Source organism: Pteropus alecto, unplaced genomic scaffold (genome assembly GCF_000325575.1).
Source record: "Pteropus alecto unplaced genomic scaffold, ASM32557v1 scaffold267, whole genome shotgun sequence".
NCBI classification, from domain to species: domain Eukaryota; kingdom Metazoa; phylum Chordata; class Mammalia; order Chiroptera; family Pteropodidae; genus Pteropus; species Pteropus alecto.
Window position 1 is genome coordinate 294,607 of NW_006440137.1, and position 9,882 is coordinate 304,488.

Below are 9,882 nucleotides of genomic sequence, written 5' to 3' on the forward strand. Positions count from 1 at the left end.
AACATTCCTAAGAACACATACATAAATATTCATTCCTAGGGAATATCTTTTGAGAAAGATATCATCTATTTGAAACCATAGTATTTTTCCAAGTATCACTTTAGTGGTTTCCCACACAGGTTTTCATATGTAGTTTTTTCATTGTTGTTTAGCCCTAGATGTTTCATTTTCCAATTACGATTTCTAATCAATATTAAGAAATTTTTTTTTAAGTTTCAAAATGGAATGGTTAAGAGGCCTGTGGGCAAGTGCTGTCTTTTTAGTATTTATTTCTAAGCTCTACTATAGTAAAGAATTCATTACGAGTTCCTTTATGTTTAATATTCGATCAGTTGGTTTTTTTTACTGTTCCAGATATAAATAAAAAAATGTATTTTCTGCATTTGCTAAGTTATATCAAACTAGACCAAGTATTTAATGTTTTGTTTACAGTCTTTCTAGTATTATTTAAAGTCTACTTAATCAATTTGAGAAAAAATGTATTAAATTTCTCCAAGTATAATGTATTCTTGTAAACTGCCATTTTTAAATTTATATGCTTTCAGGTGAGCATAGGTTTATAATAGTTATATCTTTCCAGTGAATACTTCCTTTTTTCATTAATAATTTAATTGCATATAGAACCCTAAATTGATAATTCTCTCAGCATTTGAAAGATTTTTTTTTTTCTGAGATGTTACTGCTGATGAGAAGTGGGCTCTCAATCTAACTCATTCCTCTGAGGTAATATGCCTGTCCTCTCTGCTTTAGTAATTTTTTATAGGAGGTAGGGTATTCTTAAGATTTGCTTTTATTTATCTTTGTTCAGGATTTTGTAAGATTCCTTGTTCTTAAATTCTGGAAAATTATCACCCATTGCCTCCCGTTCTCTCTTTTTATCCAGCAATTCTTATTAGATATATACTGGATATCTTATTCTCTAATCCATGACTACTTTTTTATATTTTCCATCTCTTTATCTCTGTGCAACATTCCTCCAGTCACTAATTCTCTCCAGTTGTTTTGTCCACGGGTTTAAAATTTCAGTGGTTATATATTCTTATTTCCAGTAATTCCTTTTTGGCTTTTTAAAGAATGTTTTTTAATAATGCTATACTATTTTATAACGTTTTAAATCCTTTTATCCCTATGTTTATTTTATGTCACTACATTATTATTCTACTATTTTCAGTTCATTGTGACTTATTTCTTTATAGAGTTTGTAATTCTGGACAGAAAGCTCACGTCCCTTATCCATTCCCCAATGCGGGAATCTTACAAGCCCTGAGTTATGTATGTATCCCTACAAAGATTATTTTAGGTTTGCTCCTACCAGAGTACAAGGAATTTTAGTTGTCCTAAACAACTTTTTACATTTCTTTAGCATTTTATTATATCAAACTCCACAGCTACACACTAGATAAGTTAGCTGAGATGTAAGAGCCATGTACTGATCATGTCTAATCTCTTATCAGTAAAGAAGAAGAAAGAAAAGAAACTGAGCATTAATTAATTATATGCCAGGCTATAAATGAAGTTAAAACCCTCAAATTAAAGAAAAAGCATTTAACAAACACAGGGCCAGCTAGGCAGGTAAATAAATATTAAATATGTGGGTTTGCAGAATTTCTGAAGTTATGTATTAATGAAATACTAAAACTAAATAAAGATAGGGTTTTATCTTTTTCCTTTAAGAGATCATTTATCCAAGTTTTCAATATTAGAGTTACTTCAAGTTATACTCTATAGAAAAGGACCTTTCAAGCAAAATAATCCATTATGAAAGTTTTAGAGTAAGAGAACTCTGCTGACATAAAAGGATATATCATAGATCAGTACACACAAAACCAGTTTTTACACTAATTCAGTTTTAAAAATCCCCAACAAGCTTAACTGATCTAAATGAACTGTGAAACGTAGAAGCTTTAGCAAATAAAGATACGATTGACTTCTAACAACGTGTATTTTCAGACCAATATTCTCTCTTAAAAGCAAATTTAGTCTTCATTGTTTTATTGCAGTTATTTATAAATTATCTGAGAATAAGGCTCTACCTCCTTATTTACCAACTGAACAAAATGATTACTTAACAATGCCTTGTATTTATAAAATACCTCATAATTGCATATTGTTATATATCATTTAATTTTCTACTAATAAAACACTTAGGAGACAAACAAGACAGGTCACATTACAGGTACTTTACAGTTGAAGAAACAAGGCCCACTACATAAAAGTGATTTGTCCTAAGTCATAAGGGTAATGAATGACCAAATGGTCTTTTGACACCTAGAGTCCAGATCTCTGCCATATACCAACCTGTCTTCCTCCTTTTGATATTAAAAAAATTAAAAATAATTTCATTTGTAGATATTTACCTAAAGAAAACAACAACAAATGTATAAATGCTATAATTACAAAGATTCTATAGTGCTATTTACGAAAGTATATGTAATGCTGAGAGGTTAGTTAAGTGAATCACGGTATATCTGAAGGCTCTGCTAGACCACAATCAAAATATTAGAGAAAAATATTAAATGACATGGCAAAATATTCACAAACTACTAAGGCAGATTATAAAACTATACATACAGTAGTATCACATTTCTTTTTGAAAACTATGAAAGAGAAAAAGATCAGAATGATTATATTCCAAAATATTGAGTGTCTAAGGAATTAGAATTAATCTATAAAATTCTAAAATAAAAATGTAGGGTTTCTGTAATAAGAAAAACAAATTCCCTAAAATGAAAGAACAAAATTATGATATGTATATAAAGTGAAGTTAGACCTATAATTTCACCATGACATTTAATAAAATCTCAGTGGGTTAATCTTTTTTCAAAAAGAGAAAAATAAATCTCGTTTTGGAGGAAAAATATGACTAAGGAAGACGTATAGGTTATGATGAAAACAGACTAATATACTTTACTTAAAACCCCTTCATAGGTAGACTAATCAGCAAAATTAAACTAATATAATAGAAAAATACGCAATAGCCACATTAACAAAAATTACCATGGAAAGTAAAAAATAAATATATAAAGGTATCACTTAGATTCCACTCAATATATGGTTAAATGAGAAACTGTTTACCAACAAATACTATGTAAAAAAAAAAAAAAAGGTAAGCACAACTGTGCTGATTAAAACTAAAAACCAAAACAGCTTTAAGCTATTACTGATTATATATACTCATTAAACTAGCAAAATAATTATTAATTACACATACCAGTACTGAGACTGTTTCGGGAAACAAGTAGATAATTACTGCTAGTAACACCATAAATTGGCTCCACATTTCTACAAAGTAAGTTGTCAATATATAACAAAAGCTACAAAGCTTTTCTGAATAGGAAATTCTGCCTCTAGAATCTATGGCAAAGAAATAACTACAAAAGAAGGTAACCTGTACCAACATATTCTCAGCTACACTCCTTATAACAGCTGATGACTAAAAACACAATTAAAACAATGTTGAAACCATGTCACACAATGAACTACATTTCTTTGTTATGACAAACTGTGTCAACATTTACATAAGCATAAGTGAAAAGGCAGAATATGTACCACCCATTATAACCAGGTGAAAACACAGGATTTCTTACAATAATATTTGGATATACAAAACTGAGAACTTAATTCTACGAAGGATCTTATTTTTGTTAAGTTCTTAATTTTAAAAATCAGATGAGAATTTAAAAACATATTTCACTAAACTGTTTATGTATCAGTTTACTAGCTTATATGACATACATAAGAATTCTGCCTTAAATTTTTTATGATGAGGCTATGTATAAATGTAATTAAACCCAAGTTTTTAGCCAATTAAGTGATTATTGAAAAATATTTATATCATAATATTATTTAACCTCAGTTGTACATTTGTAGACCATGATTGTATTAGTATATTTTTTTCTAGAAACTGGCATCTGTTAGCAGCAGAATAAACAAGTAAAATGTCACATGAAAAGCCACACCTCGGGTTCCTTCCACCTCTGCTTCATCTTGATAACTAAGTCTTTCTGTGTCTTCCTCTCTCCTCTCTAAAAAAATGATAATATATAATCACCTAAATCACTGTATATCAAAGATATGTAATAAAAATCAACTCTTCTTCCCTCTGCTCTCATAATACCTAATTATTGAGGAAAAAATTTACTTCCTCCTCCTTACTCTTGCTAAATTTCTTAAAAGTGGACTTACCTTATCTCTTTTCCATACTAACTTCCCAAGAAGAAATGAAATGCAATCACAGCAGCAAAGTATCCAACAATTAATGTTAAAAGATGCTGCCGGCATATATATCTCCCATTTCCAGAAAATTTCATATATGAGTATGTATTCAAACACAGTGCTACCTTTTAGAGACAAAACATTTGTACAAAACATTCTCTTCTTTGTCCTTTAAACTCTAAGGATTATTCTAAAACAGCCTCATGCTTAACACCTTGAGTTCTATTGAGTCAGCAGGACAACAGACTCTTCCCACCTGTCAGGTGGTAAAACAGGTGTCAAGTCTAGTCCATACTGGGCCCACAATGAAGTTCAATAATTTATACCAAGCTGCCTAAGTTTACTCTTAAGATATTCTTTTCCCCATGACTGTAATATTTTTTCTCTCCACAGACTAAAAAATTACAAAAGAATTCCTCTGCCAATTTACTGGGGGATTGGGAAGCAGTGTAACAAACAGAACTATAATCTGAATTAATAAGGTAATTCTGACAGTTAAATCAACACAATAATAGCATCTATAAAAAAAAGTTCTTAATCTTCCCCCTCTCCTTCCATGGGCCGCTCTGGTGAAGCCTATGAACCTCTTCCTAGAAAAGTATTTTTAAAATGCACAAAATACATAAAATTAAAAACCAATTATACTGGAATAAAATTATCAAAATATAAAAAGCACAAATTTATGACATAGTAACATATGTGCTTCTTTATTAATCTTTAAATAACAATATCTACTAATGGATCTAATAATTAAACTTCTAAGTAATGATGAATATGTCATTTTAAGATATTTACAACAGTAATGGATTATGAAAATATCTGCAATTTCTACTGAAAATAGTCTCTGCTACTAATTGCTACTGCTGCCCACATCTGTAATGAGAGAAAATGTGTAAAGATGTATTTTTTTCCCTAAGGTCACAGACCCACAGGCTTAAAATCTTAAACTTAGAACTATGCTTACTATATTTTTAGCTCAGTGTCAACACTGAATTTAAGAGCTATAATAATGTACTTTTACCTATATAATATCATTCCCCAAGTGAAATAAAGAGGACAAGAATTTGAGCTCCATTTCTTAAATAAATAAGGCCGAAAACAAGGACAAGGGTAATAGAGGATTTGTAGAAGGCTCACTCTTTGGCTACTTTACCTATATTATTTAATTTTCATAATAACAACCCTTCCTCTCTCTGCCCAAGGTAAGTATCGCGATCCCTCATTCTTCTAATAATGAAATTAAGATTCAAATAAGTGACCTGTCCAAACTAATAGGGCTAGTTAACAAAGTCATAGGTTCTCCTAAATCCTAGCCCTGGGTTCTTTTGGCTGTTCTATTGGGCCTTTTTTTCTGACATCATTCTAGACAAGCTCATTCTAAACAATTCCTAGAGCTTTTCAAGAAGTTAAAGTTCTTTCTGCTGTTATTTTCAGGTCAAAGACTACCTCTAAAGATGTTGTAAGTGCACATTAATACTGGTATAATCATCTCTGTAAATGGATTTCCTATAAAGGTGATATGCGGTTCTAAATAAGAAATTAAGTACTTGCTTATGCTAAAACTGATTTTTGTTCAAGGATATTTTCAAGGAAATGAAATATTCAACATTTTTGAGAAAATATACGTTACTGAAAATGCAAAGCAATTTCTAGAACTTAAAGCAGAATAGCAATACTAAAAAAAAGTTTTATATCGAATTTACACTTTATTCTAAAAGAATTTTATAAATTTAAAAGAAAGGCCGTCTTATATGGTTAATCTAAGGTGGGTAGAAAAACAATACATTACCATCAGCAGTGTTTAATTTTAAGTGCTGAAAGTTAAGAAAGCTAAATGCAGTCCAATGTCTTCATTTTACATTTGTCAAAATGTAAGATGTCTTGATAAATGGAAACATCAAAAATTCATATGTTTAAAATAGAAAAACAAAGATAGGTTCAATGCTGTTGCACTGAATATTAACTCCAGTTTATACACACAAGAGGACTTGACACTTAATGATGTACAACAGGGCACAACTATATTCCCATTAGCGTGTGACCTCAGTATCTTACACATCAAACCCAAGAGTATCTGGCATATGACTATAAATGTCTGAATGCATAAGAGCTACCTTAAAGCAAGGGTTGGCAAACTTTTTCTGTAAAAGACCAGATAAGTAAACTTGTTAGGTTTTGTGGGCCTTATGGTCTTTGTTGCAACTACTTTGTTGTAGCGCGAAGGTAGTCATAGATTGGCGGTCCTCAACCTTTTTGGCACCAGAAACTGGTGCTCCTATGAGAATCTAATGCCTGATAATCTAAGGTGGAGCTGAGGCGGTGATGCTAGCACTGGGGAGTGGCTATAAATGCAGAGAAAGCTTAGGTGGCTCACCTGCTGCCTGCCGCTCACCTCCTGCTGTGCAACCCAGTTCCTAACAGGACACCACAGTGGGGGAGGTTGTGGATCCCTGTTATAGATAACAGGTAAACAAATGAGCAAATATGTATTCAAATAAAACTTTACTTACAAAAACATAGGCTATAGTTTGTCAATCCCTGCCTTAAAGTATTTTAGCAGGAAATCAATGCTTTTAATTTTATAGTTTAAATAAATTTCGTACCCATGAAAATATGAACTCATATATTCATGCTAAACTATGTATTACAGATCGATCTTGGATCCAATTTTGAATAGGGGTAAGAAAGAACCCAAGACATTTGGTATATAAATAAGGAAAATAATTTAATGGGAACAGAGTCAGAAGAAAGGGCAATTCTATTACCCTTGCCAGTGACTAGTTAGGTATGGAATGTGCTCCAATTCTGGCCAATGAGTCTAAAGTATCTGCTGGGGGGCTTCTGGAAAAGAGACTGTCCTTCTCATTCCTTTGGATATTGTGTCTGGATGGGATGCTAGTCCTGTTGCAACTGAACTGGAACCACGGAAAGTGAAACTAATGGGAAGACCACAGAGCAGAGAACAAGAGATTTAAGTCTTTGATGGCATCACTGAGTTATTCTTGATAAAACAATAAATTTCCTCATTTACTGAAGTCACTTTGAGAATTTTCTGTTATTGCAGCCAAAGCATCTTAAATGATATAAGGGCTTAAAACTGAGAATTGCTCACTTCACAATTTCACCTGCGGCCAGTCTTATTAATTTCAACTTTTCATAAATAAAACATTTAAGGTCCTGAAAACCCAGGAGGATTACCTACAAGTCAGAAAAATATATATATATCTGTATCATTACTGATACTGAATTTTATAACTTTATAAATTCTACAACCCCAGAGAATAAAACAATGCAGTACTTCCTTTTTTGATACTGTACCTAAAACATTCTTTCAGTAGGATATTTCTTCTCTGAATCAGGGTTTGGCAAACTTTTTATGAAAAAAGCCAGAGAGTACATATTTTAGGTTTTGCCAAAAATATGGACTCTGCCATTATAGCTCAAAAATAAGACGATATGTAAACAGATGGGCACTTCTGCATTCCAATAAATTTTATTTACAAAAACAGGCAAGCAGGCTGGATTTGGCCTTGCAAACCAGTTTGCTGACCTCTTCTCTAAATGGTTAACAGTAAAGAGAACATCTTTCTCAAACAAATCAACTTTACTAGAACTTAAAAAGTTTATTTAAAATGTATATAAATGTAGAAAAGTAACAAGCATTTGAGCATTCATTCATATGCATTAGATCACTTGAAGCAAAAGTCTAGTTACTTTATATATAACTAACCTCTATAAAAGGCAGTTTATAGACTTCTGTTAAAATGTAATGGATATTATAGAAAATAATACAAAAGTTTTTCATATGCAAATTTATAGTTTCTATTAAACTAAGTATTTTAAATTAGTGAATTTGCAAAGATTTACTATTCAAAAGGAAAAACAAACAAACAAACAAACAAAAAAGCCTTATGTATCTCCTATCCTGAATAAACCCATCTCTTCCAGGAAGCTAAAACTAGAGTTCAAAATGGATTGAAGAAATAAAGAAGTGAATCATATGGACCATATTTTGTCTCTGAACAGTTCCCTGGTACAAAGATACACATATTATATGGACACTGCACTACCCCAAATCATAAACCCTTTATCAAAAGACACAATTTTTCACTGTCATTTATATACCACATTCTAAGAAGAAAACAAGTGACCCTCGCCTTCGATCATTAGTCAAGAAAATTTGCACATGTACATAAACATACTTGAGAATTATTATAGGAAATTCCACTGTGTTCATGCAAATGATGAAATTCTAAGAAATAGAAAACAGCAGTAAACAACCCTTTTAATGTTACAAAATAACCTTATTTTATAGACTTTAAAAACACAAATAAGAGATATAAAGTGTATGTTTATCCTTTCATAAGTATTGGCATTTTCTATACAAGGAATTGCTAATAGTAACTACATATGAAAAACAGGACTGGGAAAGAGGTTAGAGGGTTTGGGGTGTGAGGACTATTACTTTTCCTTTTCCCTTTCTGTCTTTCTGGGTTTTTAAACTTTCTCCTAAAATATATTATTTTTTAGTCTTTAAAAATGATTTCGAATATATGTTCAATATAAATTAATATTGAGAAACATACCAGAAACTAAAATGAATAAGGCAGGATTTTTCTGAAAGAGGCCAGAAATTGAGGAACTCTTTGAGGTCAGACTGGCCACTTGTATCTACTACAGTAAGAAGTGAGTGTATACTGGCTACAAAAGCTAGGGAAGTTGCCAGAACAGCCTCTAGCACTCAGTAACACCATGAAGCTTAAAATAACCTTGTAAGGGTGAATCTAGAGCAACTCAATCCAGTTCTACTGATCCAGTACCCCAAGAGTAGCATCAGGGTAGGTAGGAAATGCCCACTAGCTCTTGGTCTGGAGGAGGTCCAAAGCCATCCAAGAAAGGTAACTTCCTTGCCTTCCCAGAATTACAGAGGTACCATAAAATTTTATTAGCTAAAACCTGTCAAGTATGCCCCATTACCATAGCTCAGACTTCACAACCTTAACAGAATACATTTTTTTAGGCTTTGGTCTTTAGGAAATATTGGTTTAAAATTGCTATTTTTAAATCGAGTTAAGTTAAAATGCAGTAAGTTAAAAATGTATAAAAAACAAGACTCTCATCATCATTCAACATTTCAGACTCTATTACATGAGACTATGCATAGTAGGTTAAAAGACTAAGAATTGAAATTAAGATAAAATATGTAGACTTTCAACAGCCTGAAAAAGATAAAAATGAATAATAAAATCCAATTCTGCTCTTAGGAAGGACGAAGCAATAAGCAAGAAACAACCCTTGTTCCCCCCTCCCTGAGACTGAGCAACAACAGTCTGTCGTTTCTTACCGCCGCAAGAAAAATAATGAATTTACTTTTCAATTCAGTAATAATAATGTCCAAAACAAAGGACAGACACAATATACTTTCCACACTGAAATTAAATACGCTTATTACACAAATATTTCTGAGCCTCTCCTACCTGCTCTTCCATGTGTGGGAATAGAGGAGTAAACAAAACAATGTACAATCCACAAAGGCAAGAATTTAGTATTTCTAAATGTCATAATCAAATTGTCTCAATTAATTAAAAGTGTAAAGAATTCCAGTGTATATTTAGTCCTTACTAATATATTAACTGTTTTTCAAATTCCATCCTATATGAAAGTGAC

General features: G+C 31.7%; 1 protein-coding gene across 1 annotated transcript in view; it reads right to left on the reverse strand.

The window, feature by feature from the left end:
* Positions 1–6,610, reverse strand: part of RDX (radixin) — a 50,703-nt gene extending 44,093 nt beyond the window's left edge. The window contains exon 1 of the mRNA XM_006917175.3: positions 6,590–6,610. The gene's annotated coding sequence lies outside the window, so the exon portion shown is untranslated. The remainder of the gene's footprint in view (positions 1–6,589) is intronic.
* Positions 6,611–9,882: the final 3,272 nt, after the last annotated feature.